This window comes from Spermophilus citellus (assembly GCF_964194105.1).
Source record: "Spermophilus citellus genome assembly, chromosome: 7".
Taxonomy (NCBI): domain Eukaryota; kingdom Metazoa; phylum Chordata; class Mammalia; order Rodentia; family Sciuridae; genus Spermophilus; species Spermophilus citellus.
In genome coordinates this window covers 98,633,325-98,643,966 of record NC_138188.1, presented here as the reverse complement: position 1 = coordinate 98,643,966, position 10,642 = coordinate 98,633,325, and the positions used below count along the sequence as shown (strand labels likewise).

The window sequence follows — 10,642 nt, the reverse complement described above, 5'->3', positions numbered from 1 at the left end:
ATTTAGGAAGATATCCTAGAGTCCACAAAAATTCAAGACATCTGCCAGGTGCAGTGGTGTACACCTGTAATCCAAGTGGCTTGGGAGGCTGATAGGAGGGTCGTGAGTTCAAAGCCAGCCTTAGCAACAGTGAGGTGCTACCTCTAAATAAAATACAAAATGGGGCTGGGGATGTAGCTCAGTGGTCGAGTGCCCCTGAGTTCAATCCCTGGTACTAAAAAAATAAAATTCAAGACATCTGAACTCATAAGGGATTTAAGTGAAAATTAAAGCATGTGTTAAATGGCTGTAGAGTCAACAGGTTAGCTGATTAACAGATTTTTTTTCCTTTGGCCAAATTTCTGGACCTCATGTAGTTAGCTCATCTTTGAAAAGTCATTGACAATATCAAAAGTGCTCTGAAGATTTAAACATCTTGAATTTTATCATTGGCAGTCTACCCTAAAGCATAGTAAAACTGTCAAGATTCTGTATATGTATTACTTAAATTATTTCCACAAATTTTCTGAGCACCTGTTCTTCTAAATTCTGGGTCTACAGTTAGCAAGGCAGTACTTGGCCTCTGTTAAGGTAAGTAAAATTCTATTTTAAGTAGAATTCATGTGACAGCCTTCCTTTACTAAAGTGAAGATCAGCTCCCTCAAAGGTCTTGATTTTACTTTTAACTTTGAAAAGAACTTGGCAAAAAGAAATATTCCCTACACTGATAGGTTTTCTCTTACCATTGGTTCAAGTATAAACAAAAAGACTAATGATCACAGACTAGCTTAAATCTGGTGACTTAGCTTGAGATCATGTCAGACAAATTAGGATTGATTTCCTACATAATTTGACATTTTATCTCAGGATCCAAATGCCTCATTAGGTCTTTCTTTCATTTTGGTTTCTGTTTAACACAGACTTCTCCAGTTCTAGGAATGATTATTTGGCATTCCTTTCATTTTATTTATTTTACATATAAGCAGAGTTGTATGGCTCCTGATTATATTTGTCTGTGCAAGTGACTTCATACTTTGTCTTATTTACTATGTGATAGTTTAAACACTGAATTCAAGTGTAACTTCCACAACTATTCAGCACTTACTAGCCTCTCCATCCCCCACCACTTTTTTCCCCTAATCTTGGTTTACATAAAATTATCTAGTGTCTCCAAGTCAAAATTCTGCCTATAATATGTACTCGGGAACAAATTAGTGTCCTAGAATATCACGGGTCCTCAAGTTTTTTGTTTTTGTTGTTTTTTTTTTAAGTGCTTGTAATTTACAGGGTTAGTACCCTGACAGGATCCCATAAGCATCAGGCACTGACATGAAAAAAAAAGGGGGTGTATGAACCTGCCCTGGTATTGCCTAGTAGAATGGTAGTAAACATTTTTTTTTTCAATTGTCATGAGAGACTGTTGAGATGGAATGCATAATTTTTACAGAGTTTTGGAGAAAACAATTTTGAGTCAATACAAACAATAGTTAACAATGTCATTCTTTTTGCATTATTTTTTTCTCAATTTGTTTCCTCTGACAGGTTATAAGAGTGAATTTGTTGTTGGTTTTTGTTTTGGTACTGGGGGTTGAATTTTACCACTGAACTACATCCCCACACCCTTTGATATTTTATTTTGAAACAGGGTCTTTATGAGTTACTGAAGCTATCTTTGAACTAGTAATCGTTTCTCAGCTTCCCAAATTGCTGGGATTACAGGCATGTGCTATACTGCCTTGTTTGCTTGAGTTTTAAGAGTGAAGGGGGTCTTTTTTTTTTTACACATAAGAGTTTTAAGGTGGGAGGTAGTCAGTGTAAGACTTTGGAACTGGCTGATGTCTCAGCAACATTCATTGCCAACCAAATGAATTTAATAAAGCTTAACAGAAACATCAGAAACTTTCTACCAATTAGAAACTGGAAAACACTCATTCACACTGATCACAAAGGAAATAATAACTCAGTAAAAATAGCTTTTACAAAGCACAAAGTTTCTTTGGTACTTAAAAAAGATGTACTGAATGTGTTAATGGAAGAGATGTCATTCATGGATATAAAGGGTATAAATTGTCTATAAAAATGTCTGCAAAATATTTAAATTTAACACAATTCTAACAGGCATACTCAACCAGGAAACTGATAATTAAGTTTAGATCACGAGAAATGTTGAAGAATGAAATATTTCCATTGAGATATCATAAGGCCATAGCAAAGAAGTGTCATAACTGGTGTGAGGTAACTAGTTAACAATGGCAAAAACAATTTAGGACCAAGGTAATTGATCAAACATCAAATACTAGGGGGAAAATGTTAATCATTAATTTGTAAAGCTTTATAGTTGGGCTGTAATAAAAATCAGTAGAACTCCAAACTGTATTAAGAATGAAAGTTTTAGCTGGGCACAGTGGCACACACCTGTTATCCCAGTTGCACGGGAGGCTGAGGCAGGAAGATCACAAGTTCAAAGCCAGCCTCAGCAAAGGCTAGGCGCCAAGCAACAGTGAAATCCTGCCTCCAAATAAAAAGTACAAAATAGGGCTGGGAGTGTGGCCCAGTGGTTGAGTGCCCCTGAGTTCAATACCCAGTACAAAAAAAAAAAAAAAAATTTTTTTTTTTTTTTTTTTGTACATGTGGGAGGTCCTGGGCTTGATCCCCAGCACTGGAAAAAATGATGTTTTTGTAACTCAGGGTTTAAGAACTCATGCCCCCCCCACTCCCCAAAATAATGAGATAATTGATAATGGAAATATAATTAAGGAAAAAATTATAATAAACAGGCAGTTTACAAAAATACTGCTTTGCTTTTGCTTAATGATGACAGTTTTAGGATATTTTTTATCCTGCCAGGCCTAACTACACTGCTTCGTGTTGGATTCATTATTTACAATTACACTTGAGACCTTATACTGTATTAGGCCTGTGATTGATGCTATTTTACGCTCTACTAAGAGCCTTGTATTATATACTTATAAATTTGCTAAGATTTTGGGGGTGTAGCTGAGTGATAGAGCACTTGTTCAGCATGTTCAAGGTCTTGGATTCAGTCCCCAGTACTGTAAGATAAATATTAAAGTTTGCTAAGAGGGTAACCTTTTGTAAGTGTTCTTGAAGACAGAAAAAAACTAGGAAATGGTGGATATATTATGACATTGTGGTGGTGGCTTCATGGATATGTATTTTCTCCAAATTCTTCAAGTTCTGTAACGTGTGTACAGCTTTTTGTATGTCAATCATATCTCAATTAAGTCCTTTTATTTTTTAAGCGTTGACCAATTGGACCAAATCATGGGCCATAATGTAAGCCACAATACATTTAGAAAGGTTGATACTATATCTGCAATATCTATATAAATATTTAGAAATTAAACATACTTTTAAATAACTCATGTCTTAAGAAATCACCAGAAATTAGAAAATGTTAAACAAGGAAAATTAAAAGTATATCAAAAGCTGCAGGATGCAGTTGTAAAAGTGTTTGAAGGATAATGTATATTGGATGTATGCATGTAAAAAGAAGATCTTGAATCAAGGACCTAAAGGACCTAAGTTTAAATTTTAAGAAACTAAGAAAGGCTTAGTGCAATGGCACACACAGATTACTAAGATTAGAATGAAAGAAGAGACCTCAGTATAGAACTTACAATAAAAGATTAATAAAAGAATATTACAAACAACTCATCCATTAAATTTAACAACTTAGATGAAATTTTTTTTTTTTGGATGAACAAATTACTAAACTCAAGAATGTCTGACAGTTCTGCAAAAGGTTAAATAGTGAGATAGGATACAAAAATTTCACTCCTCAGTATATATGCCAGAGAAATGGAAGACATACCTACAAACAAAAGCATATCTGAATGTTTATCACAGTATAATTCATAATAGCTACCGTGGAAATGACAGAAAAGTCAAACTGATGGATAAATAAAATGTGTCATACCCATACAATGTAATATTATTCAGCCATAATGGGTGAGTTGTTTAATATGTGAATTATATTTTAATAAGTCTGTTTTCAAAAGAAATAGAAAATCTTAGCCTTACATAAATGAAGGAAACAGAACTTGTAGCTAAAAACCTTATCACAAAGAAAAATCCAGGCCCAAATGGCTTCATTTGTGAAACTTATCAAATGTGGAAGAAATAATATCAACTTTACATAGTCTTTTCATGGGAATAAAAATAGTTTGGCCCAACCTTTTTTACGAGAACAGCAGCACTACACTTATATTCAAAGTAAATTTTATAAGAAAAGTATAAATCAGTAAATATGAATAAAGACAGAATAATTGTTTTAAGAAAAATATTAACAAGTTTTAGCTAGCAATATATTGACAGGATATATCATTTTCAAATAGGATTAATCCCAGGAGTGAAAAGCTGGTTTTTAACAATTGAAAATCAATTGTGATTCATCGCATCAACATTAATTTTTCCTGAAAGGAAAAAATGATTATCTGGATATGGGAAAAATTATTTGGCAAAATTCAACACCCATTCATGACAAATTTTGAACAATTTAGAAATGAATGGGTTATCTATAAAAGCCTACGAGCTACCATCATACTGGTGAAGACTATTTTACTCCTAAAATTGGGAGGAAAACAAGAATAGGTGCTCTTTCACTTCTGACACAGTTTTGTCCCTGGATGCCCTACCCAGTCCAATAAGAAATAAATAAATAAATATAGGCATCAATGAAGAAAGTAAAATATTTTTTACTTGTAGAAGACATAATGAAGTTAAAAAATGCTAGGTTTTGTTTTTTAAACTAGGGATTGGTTCCGGTGGCATTTCACCATTAAGCTATGTCTCCAGCCATTTTTCATTTTTTATTTTGAGAACAGGTTTCAGGCTTAGAGCCTCATTAAGTTGCTGAGGCCAGCCTTGAACTTGTGATCCTCCTGTCTCAGCCTCCCAAGTCACTGGGATTCAATATATCCTTAAAGAAAAGAAAAGAAAAAAAAAAAGCTATTAAGAGTATTAGAGCACTGGGAATATGGCTCAGTTGCCTAGCATGCCAGAGGCCCTGAATGTGGTCCCCACAACCTGAAAAAAGAGAAAAGAAAACACTTAAATGGAGAGAAATAACATGTTCATTGAACTAAAGACAATTACTGAATTGTCAATTCTCCCCAAATTGACTTATAGATCCTGGTCAAAATTTCATTTTTTTAAGTTTTATAAGCATAAGTCTATATGGGGATGCAAAGGCTTTAAAATAGTTAATACGATTTTAAAAGAAGAAAATTGCAGGCTTTATACTACTTGACTTCAAAACATAAAACCACATAAAGACAATTTGGTGCTGAATGTGGTAACCAGGTACTAGGGAGGCTGAGGTAGGAGGATCACAAGTTTGAGGCCAGCCTCAGCAACTTACCAGGACCCTGTCTCAAAAAATAAAAGGGGTTGGGGATGCAGCTCAGAAGAGCACCTCTGGGTTTAATCCCCAGTATACCCAAACAAAACAACATGTGGTCACTTGATTTCTTTTCAAAGTACAATTACAAATTTTAGTGGCTAAGTATAGTCTATACAATAATTAGTGCTGAAAAATTGGAGTTCCCAATACCAAAATATGAACTTTAATCCATACCTCCACAATATACAAAACCTCATTTTAAATGTACCTTTGCAAGGTGCAGTGGCACATGCCTGTAATCCTAACTACTTGGAAGGTTGAGGCAGAGGAATGCTTAGCCCATGAGTTTGAGATCAGCCTGGATAACACAGTAAAATCCAATCTCAAAAACCAACCAAACAAAAATCCATAAAATGCACCATGTATCTAAATAAAAACATAAAGCTTTAAAAAAAAACAAAACTTAGACCCAGTGAAAAGGGTAAATTTTGAACACTTCACCAAAGATGTAGAAATGGATACTAAGTACATGAAAAGATGCAGCATCATTGTTCAATAGAGAAAGTTGCTTAAAATCACAATGAAATACCATTATGTGCCTATTCAACTTGCTAAAATTTTAAAAATTGGTCATATCAAGTGTTTGCAAGGATATAGAACAATTAAAATTCTCATACACTTCTGGTGGTAATATAAAATGGTCAAACTTTGAGCAGCAGTTTTTTAAAAAGGTAAACACACCTACCATATAGTTCCAACTATTTCACTGGACAGTTACCCAAATGCTACACAAAGTAAATGAATGCAAATGTGTGTGCCAAGATTTTATCAAGATGTTCATGGCACCTTTATTTGTAATAGTTAAACACTGGAAACAATCCCACTGTCCACCAACAGTGGAGAGATACATCAACATTTATTTGATACATCCACACAATGAAAGGCTTCAGCATGTAAAGCTAATACGTTACTTTTTTTTTTTTTTTTTTTGGTGCTGGGGATCGAACACAAGCCTGAATGAATCTCTCAGAAGTTATGCTGAATGAAAGAAGATGGTGTTACTGCATGACTTCATTTGTTTAAAATTCTAGAAAACAAAAATAATTTATTGTGACAGCAGATTAGTGTTTGCTGGGGAACTGGCAACACTGCCTAATGAAAGGAAGAGGAAGGAATTAATTTTACATGAGGAAATGGGGGTAGGAGGAGTGGATATGTTCATTTTTTATTGTAGAGATGTTTTCTCAGGTGTGTGTCAAAATTCATCACTTTAAATTGTGCATTTTAAATATGCTCTGTTAATTGTGGGTCCATCATATTTTAATAAAGCTATTTTGGTTTTGTTTTCAAGGGCATTCCACAACCTGGATGAAAATATTTGTATAAAATATCTGAGAAAGGACTTGTATCCAGAACACATAAAGACATTTGAAGTCAATTATGAAACAAGCATCCCTGGTTTAAAATGGGCTAATGGTTACTAGAGATATGAAAAACTGAAATCACAATGAGATATCACTTCATACACTATAATGGCTGGCATTAAAAAAGACTGACAGTATCAAATGTTGATGATGATGTAGACTATCAAACCTTCATATATTGCTGTTGAGCATGTGAAATAAGTAACAGGAGCACTTTGGGAAAGTTTGGCGATTCCTTCGGAAAACAGGGAAGTGGATTTAAGAATTCCCCAGCTCTTTTGGAAAGCAGAAGTTGGGCTTCTAAAAAGAAAACCCAATCCAATTCACTCTCTGACACAGGAGAGTTAAAAGCAAGCCACACAACGTTGACGAGGGGGTCCAAGGAAGAGTGTGAGGGCACGTGAAGAAGGGAAGATGAAGAAGGCAAGAAAAAGTCAAAGAGGCAGGCAAAGGCCATCTGGTGTGAACCTGGCTGCCCGGCCAGGGCGCAGGGCAAGCTCCCAACCAACCTGGCACCGCTAGCGCTGCGAGGAGGACTGGCAGAGGAGGGGCTACGTGCACCTCCAACATTCGCATTGGGCTGGGCTCTGCACATAGGGGTCTTCAGGAAGGAGGCACATTTTACTCAGCCCTAACCTCTAGGAGCAAGGAGTGGATAAGTGGAGCTGAGAAAGGTGCTGTCTCTGTCCAGGCTCTCAGTGGCCCCCTCCCGCAGTTCATCGCCTAGGTAAAAAGAAATGTCATGAAATGAAGCTGGGGATGCAAGCGCTACCGTGTAAATCATGCAAATAATCTTTCAGCGCCTTGGAAGGGTCTCAAGCATGTAGATGAAAATCAGATTCATTCTGTCCTTGTGAAAAATGAACTTGACCTGGAGACAAAACAGTTTCACTTGACTACTGTATTTTCTTATCAGTATAGGTACTACTATAAGCTCATGCCAGCTAACCTGAAAATGGGATGATGAATGGGTAAAGCTAATAAAAAGATCTCTTGTTGGAAGCTGGACTTCAGTTAGGAAATGAAGATTAAATTAAAAAGCAAATGTTCTGAACTTTATCAAACAGAAGCTACCGTTAGCTTCACTTCTAAATCCTATCAGAATGGTAATTAATATGTATTTTTTAGTGGTGTTTCAAACAACAACGACAAAAATCCCACAAAACTCTTAAATCTTGCTTTCAAAATTAAGACTACTTGTGTGGTTTACTTTAGACACATTAACATTACACAATTTCATGGTGGTGTTATTGACATTACTATTATAGCTCTGAATCATAGGGTCTTTCTGATTGGCAGTTTGAATCTGGGAGTACCAAATCCATTCAAAGGCTAAAAAAATTTCCAGACTCTATTGGTGCCATAGTTTTCTGGCAACCTTAATGGCCTGTTTCATCACAGCTTTTCAAACTGTTTTACAAACATAAGATGGGGAACTGTTTACCCTTTTTCTCAATGCAAGTTCTCCTTCCTATGTAAAGAGACTCTATAGAAATTCCCATTAAGCCATGCGCTGTGTGTACGTTCTGGAAGTTAACTGGTCCAGCTCAGGGACATCTAAGATCAGAGACATTTCAGAAATCTAGTTGTGGAAGAGCCCAGAAATATTTCAACGCCACGAGGTGGTGGACACCTATTTCAGGACGAGAGGGTTTATGAAATATGAAGCAAAACTAGGAAAAGGGAGTTGTGACCACGGTTCTAGGGTTCCAAATCCACCGTGTTGTTAGGGGACCCTCACGTCTCCATTCCATATGGGCGGCCCTACACTTCCAGAAACAAGTCTAGTAACCTAAGCTTGGGTTTCCAAACTTCATCACTCAATGCCAACACTCTCTTGCCTCTGCTGGGAGATCCACAGGGCATTTCTGAACATAACCATCTCTAGTTCACAGGAATCTTAACGATGTTTCAGATACAAAACAGCAGGAAATCACAGCCTACGAATTCAAGTAGTGTTAGGTCGGCAAGGATCTTGCAGTGAAAGGGAAATCAGAGACCTCTGAATTGTCTTATTTTTTCCCCCACCTTCTTATGGAGACATCCTCTTTCCTTTCTTGCCTTCTATTTTACGAGGAGCTCTCTAATCATTTCGAAAGCTTTCCGTGCCCTCTTCCTCTTCATTTTCTCCACTTCCACACTCCCATTGAAAGACGTGAAAAGCAGAACAGAGACCAGGTCACAAAGAAGTTTCTTAAAACATCTTCTTTTCTGGGTTCTCAAGGCGTCCCCTTTAAGGAACCAGGCCCACCTCTTTCCCAATCACGTACTGGCTTTCCTTCTTGCCCATCACTCTACCTTTAAGAATATTTCCTGTTCCTTCAACCCAACTTGCACACCTCCGCCCCCCGGCTCTCCTCATTGGGCAGCCCGAGGCCGGTTCGCTCCTCGGTTTTTCCTCCACCTCCTGCCAGCCTCTAGCCCAGCGCAACGGCGTTCCTGCTTCTGATTGGCCACCACAGTAACCTTACCGGCTCCGGATTGGCGAGTTCCGTTACAGGGGCGGGAGCGAAGTGCACCCAGGGTAGGCTGTTCTGGTGCTGAGCGGCGGCCTCGGGAGGGGCGGGGAGGGGCGGGGGGAGGGGGGCTGGGAAAGTTGAGGCCGCTCTGCCGCCGGGTCTCCGGCCTTGAGGGCTCGGGCTCGCAGCGGCGGCGGTGGCCGCAAGAAGAGGCGGCGGGGGCGGGGGGAGAGGAGGGCCTGGGCCCGCGCTCCCCCAGCCCCGAAGGAGCAGGCGGCGGCCGCGGACACAGAGATTCGCTAGAGCGGTCAGACACCCCTGCTTTCCCCGCCTGGGATCATGACCCAGGCGGGGGTCGCCGCTGCTGCCGCCACTACTGCGGCTGAGATCACGCAGCCCGCGGGTAAGTGACTGCGGGAGGGGGCCGCTGACAGCCGGGGCGGGGCGCGGGGGCCGGGGCTGCGGGGGCGGCTCCGGGGGGCGGCTCCGGGCTCAGCTCCACCCACCCCCTTCTATGCTCCCAGAGGCGAGAGCTGAGCAAAGTGTGCCTTGTTCCTGGGGACCCCTGTGTGCAGAGCCGGGCCCCGTGCGAGCGCTGGAGGTGCGCGCACCCCTCTTCAGCCAGTCTTCCTGGCGCTCGCGGTGCCAAGCTGGTTGCTGCGCCCCGGCCCACAGACGCGCGCGGGTCGAGAGAGGCCCCATGTGGTCCTGGGTGCATAAAGAGCCTGGCAGCCGGTTCACACAGGATGGCCTTTGCCTGCCTCAGTCACCTTTTCTTGCCTCCTTCATCTCCCCGTCTTTCCTTGCCCTCAGACTTTCCTTTGGACCTCCTCGTCAAAGTCGTATGGCTTGCTTTTTAACTCTCACCCCTGTGTCGAAGAGTTAAGCTTGCATTTTCCTTTTAGAAGCCTATCTATCTTTTGCTTTCCGAATAGGAGGGGTATAAGCAGATGATCAACTCTTCAATCTATTTCTTTATTTCTCTAAGAAACACGAGGTTTCTGGGCCCTTGTTTAGGTTCACCAGTTTGATTGTTGAGTCCTCTCCTACTCACTCTTCCAACTCAACCCACTCTTTTATGCTGTGTTATGGGTTTTTGTATTCATTTACTTTATCTGGAAATAAACGAATAATAAGCCCACATACCAAATCCTAACTGATGTGCAGATAACATTTCTGCCAAGCAGATACAGTGTACTAACACCGCACAAAGCAAGACAGTTTTGACCAACTTCAGGTAAAGAATATAGTTGCTTACTTATAAACAATGTACAGATTTCTTGAGTGAAAATTATGGTGAGGAATAGGGACCCTGGAGCATTTCCCCACGTTTGCTTTAAGCAAAAAGACTTGCTTTTTGAAAGATCAACAGGCTGTCACACTCTTTATCGTCTTGACTTTTTCCTTCCCTTGTA

The 10,642-nt window shown here is 39.5% G+C and overlaps 1 protein-coding gene across 1 annotated transcript in view; it reads left to right on the top strand.

Annotated features, from left to right (window-relative positions):
* Positions 1-9,326: 9,326 nt before the first annotated feature.
* USF3 (upstream transcription factor family member 3) overlaps positions 9,327-10,642 on the top strand; it is a 48,768-nt gene continuing 47,452 nt past the window's right edge. Inside the window, exon 1 of the mRNA XM_081301628.1 lies at positions 9,327-9,630. The gene's annotated coding sequence lies outside the window, so the exon portion shown is untranslated. The remainder of the gene's footprint in view (positions 9,631-10,642) is intronic.